Genomic DNA, 4,883 nt, shown 5'->3' with positions numbered 1-4,883 from the left:
TGTAATCAAACGAGACAACATTGATTAGTACAATAACTAGCTATTGTTTATTTTTGATTGTGTAAAGGAGAAATTACCCAAAAAATTCTGATCACTGTGTCGGCCCTCGTGCGACACAACCCACCGTTGATCATCTACTCCGGCGGGGCCGGGGCAGCCAAGTAGTGCTCCTAGCTCAATCCTAGAAGTGGAAGTTGACCCTCACTGGGCAACGCGACAAACCCCGAGAAGTTTTGCCGGCAAATCACACCAAGGACTCGGTTGGGCCTACTAATATCCTTGGCATGTAGCCAACCCCTACAGTATGACAAGGCCAACACATTAGATATTTGAAGAAACGTGAAGGCAAAAGGTTAAAAAGAGTAAATGCACTTACTTCTCCCCATCAGGCCTAATCAACCACCTCTACTCATGGGTCGCCAGCACGGGCCGGAGCCGTGTACTACCACACTCATAGATGGTTGCCCCCCTCAACCACCTCGCCCTCCTATCAGAAAACCGATCCCCGCCACCATCAGCAAGGGCACTTGGCCACTCAGGTGGATCTGGCCAGGTACCCCATCCAGACGTCTCCTGGGACGTAGCCTGGTCCGGAGTCCCGTGGGCCGAAGCATCTGGGACCGGAGTCTCGTGGGCCGAAGGCCCGTCGACCCAAGGCTCGTCGACCGGAGTCTACGTAGCCTCCACCTTAGACGGGTCCACCCTAGCAGTCATGTGCTTGGGTGAATCAGCTAGGGGTGGCAGCGAGGAAGGTGTAGCAGCCTGCCTACCTCTCTCGTGGCCATGTGCACCTCTACTAGCTTTCTTCTTCCCTGGACCTCCTCTCCCGGTGAGCAACGACGCCGATGAAGAAGAGCCCACCAGTGTCTGCATACTGTTGAGCAACACTCTCTAGAGAGACTGGGGTGGAATCGAAGTAACCCTCCCACCACGTGCCAACGAAGAAGGAGCCTCAGAGTGCTCTGGACCCGCGCCCACCATCTTTCAACACCTGCCATGACAAAGAGTAAATGAAATTAGTACAACATAAAAAAATTGAATACCGACATGAATAATAATATGTATATAATTTAAGTGTATCTTCACCATGTACAATATGAAAAAATGAATACCTAACATGAACTAATAATATATATGTATATAATAAAAATTGAATACCTGACATGAATAATAATCTTGATTGTCTATATATGCTCCGGGATCAATAAATGCATCATCATCATCACTACCATGAATGACATGCTCATCGGGTTCAACGGCATTAACATGTGGAAGGCCTCCTTTGTGTAATCGGTCAAGCATTGACAGGTCATCTGCAGCATTAACCACTTCTTGTTCTGGCTCTTCTTGTTTCGGCTTAGGGCTGAAGTCAGATTCACTGTCACCGTCTACTTCATTGTTCTGGGCTGAAGTAAAGTGGTTCTTGAAATGTTTTTTTGAAAGACGTTTTTCTTGGAAGAATTCTCCTTCATATGTGTCTGGGTTAATGTGAGGTTCATGCTCCTCATTGGGGGGAGGTGGTCTAACACGTGGCAACACTTCATAAACGACATCCCAACCATTCAGATTTGGATCAGTTTGGTAGGACCACAGTAGATAGAAAACTTGGGTCGCCTGATGAGCCGTAATATAGACATGGGGAGCATCTAAATGGGTGCTTTGTTTGATTTCGACTAGCCCTATATGTTCATGAGTCCTTCTACTCTCCTTCGCCTGGAACCAATAACATTTGAAGACTACGACGTCTGGTGGGTTTTCACCATAGAATAGAAGTTCATAAATTACTTCAACTCTTCCTTAATACTCGGTACCTCCTTCGTCGATAGCAGAGACACAACAATTTGTAGACTCTCGGTCAGCCATAGATAGCTCTTTGCCAAAGGTATGAAAGCGATACCCATTGATGTCGTATTTGTCAAAGGAATGGACTGTATAGTCAAAACCATTAACAACTTGTCTCAATTTAGTGTCCATAAGCTTTGAATTAGCCTACAAGTTTAATAAAAAAGGATTGTTGCATTAGCCGCAAATTAGACAAAGAAATGAAATGGTCTAATGGAAATTACCATTTGTTTGAACCAAGACATGAAACCGGGATATCCGCCCCCATGCTTTGCCAGAAGCTCATACTCTTTGATGGAATCCTTTTGGATCACCGCTCCATCGGAGAATTTGGCGACGTATTGACTCTATCAAATATCCAGAATAAGAGCAGTTCAAAGGAATTAGAAGTTGTGAAATAATGCACTGAGTACTTACTCGTTGTACAGCCACACTTCTGTTAGGTTGTTGAATATATACAACAAAATGGTCCGCCATTCTTCGACATCCAACACTATTGGTTTTGAAGCACCGGCAGATGCGAGCTTCCCTTTGAATAGGCTGAGGTTGGATCCACCTTTTTTAGGGTCGCCGACATTGTACCTAGGCTTCAGATTATGCAAATGACGATTTTTGCCTTCATAGTGTACTGCCATGAAGTTTGTCGCCTCCTCAATAATGAATGCCTCGGCCAATGATCCTTCAATTCTACGTATATTTTTACATTTTGCTCGAAGCGTCTTCAGCATCCTCTCAGTTGAGTAGCACCAACGACTTTGCAAGCCCCCCAATCTTGCCTCGGTCGGGAGATGCAAAATCAAATGCTGCTTTGGATTAAAGAAGCCCGGTGGAAAGATCTTCTCTAACTTGCATATCAACTCCGGCGCCAACTCTTCTATTTCATGTAGCACGCCAGGAAATAGTCCTTCCACACAAAGAACATGGAAGAAATAGCTCAGCTCTACCAATACTAGCCATTCATCAGGGGTAAAGCCATGCAAACATCACCGGCATTACCCGCTCAAGCCATATGTGCCAATCATGACTCTTGAGAACAAATATTTGCAATTTTTCAAGACTCGCTCCCCTCTTTAGATTCGTTGCATACCCATCGGGGAGCATCAAGTGCAGTTTCACCCACAAGATAATTTCCCTCATAGCTAGCCTACCAAGATTGAACCATGCCTTTGGCTTCGTCCAGTTCTGCTTTCCTTTCGGTTCTCACATGTTTTGTAATGGTCTATCACACAGAGCCTCCTAATCGACTCTAGCCTTAGGATTATGCTTTGACTTCCCCTCTATGCCGAACGATGTACCAAAAAGGGCCCCGGTGATATTCTTCTCGGCGTGCATCACGTCGATGTTGTGTGGGCAAAGGAGGTCTTTGAAGTAAGGCAGATCCCACAAGCATGTCTTGTGAGTTGAGGCGTGTTCCAAATTATACCCTTTGAAATACCCTGGACGCTCTGGACTAGGCTCAAGAGCGTTTAATTGATCTAGGGTCTGTTAGCCTGTCAACGCAGGTGGTGCAGAGTTTTTAACAACTCTACCTTTGATGAAGTTCTTCTTGTCTTTTCCGAAATTATGGCGAGGATCTAGGAACTGTCTATGCAAGTCCAAGAAAGAAAACTTGCGACCCGCCTACAGCCAAGGAAACTGAAGAGCTGCCTTACATGTGGGGCATGGGAACCTTACATGCACACACCAGCCAATGAATAGTGCATACGCCAGAAAGTCATGCATCGAGTACATGTACCACACATTAATTGGGAAGTTTTGTTTTGTAGTGGTGTCGTATATTTTGATCCCATTATCCCAAGCTTCTTGCAATTCATCCTTAAGCAGCTGCATGTACACATTCATATTCTTCCCGAATAGTTGGGCCCAGGAACTATCAACATTAGGAAAATGATCTTTCTTTGCATAATCTGTCCGGGGGGGAGATTGAGTGGAATGACAAATACAGGCCAACAACGGTATTGGGTTGCCATCAGACCAAACAAATTGAACCCATCTGTGCTGATGGCGACTCGAGGATGCCTTGGATATGCCACTTTTTGCTCATGTAATGCATCGAAGTGCTTCCACGTAGAACCATCCGATGTGTGTATCATCATCTCAATCCCATATGCATCTAGTTCGGTACTTTTGCCCATTTTGTGCCATGTCATGTGTCTATCCGTCTCTTCGACCATGAAAAGACGTCAAAATCTTGGTACGATTGGCATATGCCGAAGAACATTAACGGGGATTTTGGTTTGCCTCTTCTCACCCATACCGTTGTCTACCACAACATACCTGGAAGACTTGCAAATGGGACTATAGTTCAAGTCCGCATACTCAAGCCTAAATAAGGCACATCCTTTCTCACATGCATCTATCTTCTCATAGGGCAGCTTAAGTGCACGGAGGATTTTGTCTGCTAGTACAGGTCTGCAGGCATTACACGGCCTTTTGTTAGAAAGCGTCCAAATACTATCATCATAGCGTCGTACCATTCTCTGCCCAAGTTGAATTGAGCCTTTAGAGCCATTACTTGTGCGATGGCATCCAGCTGACAAAGCTCAGTGTGCTCGTGGAGAGGACGTTTTGAAGACTCCAACATTTCATTGAAGGCCTTTCCAGATTCCTCCATCCCATTATCTGAATCCCGAGCATCATCAAAGTCATCCACCATGTCTTCGATCCCGATACCATGCTTGTCGGTGTGACGATGAACCACCTCAGCTCTGGCACGTTGGGCACACTCAACATGAAATATCCCCAAAATATAATCAGGCGAAACCCCCACTTTTGCAGGTGTATAGCCATTTCGCCCTCTATCCTCTTCTAAAAGTTGTCGCACCGGACACATGGGCACCAGGTTTTTCTCTGGACATTTGCAAATGCAGCTCTCACAAAGCCCTTGCTTTTTGTTAACCATTCATTTGTCATGTCTTTCTGACTAGTCTGACCAATGTACATCCACGCATGATCACTCATATTTCCTAGCTACTAGACACACAAGAAAAAAAATATAATTCAGAATATATATTCATTAGTTAATCAAGTTTGTTAGTTTT

The sequence above is a fragment of the Triticum dicoccoides genome, chromosome 6A (genome assembly GCF_002162155.2).
Source record: "Triticum dicoccoides isolate Atlit2015 ecotype Zavitan chromosome 6A, WEW_v2.0, whole genome shotgun sequence".
Classification (NCBI taxonomy): Eukaryota; Viridiplantae; Streptophyta; class Magnoliopsida; order Poales; family Poaceae; genus Triticum; species Triticum dicoccoides.
This window is presented reverse-complemented; position numbering follows the sequence as displayed.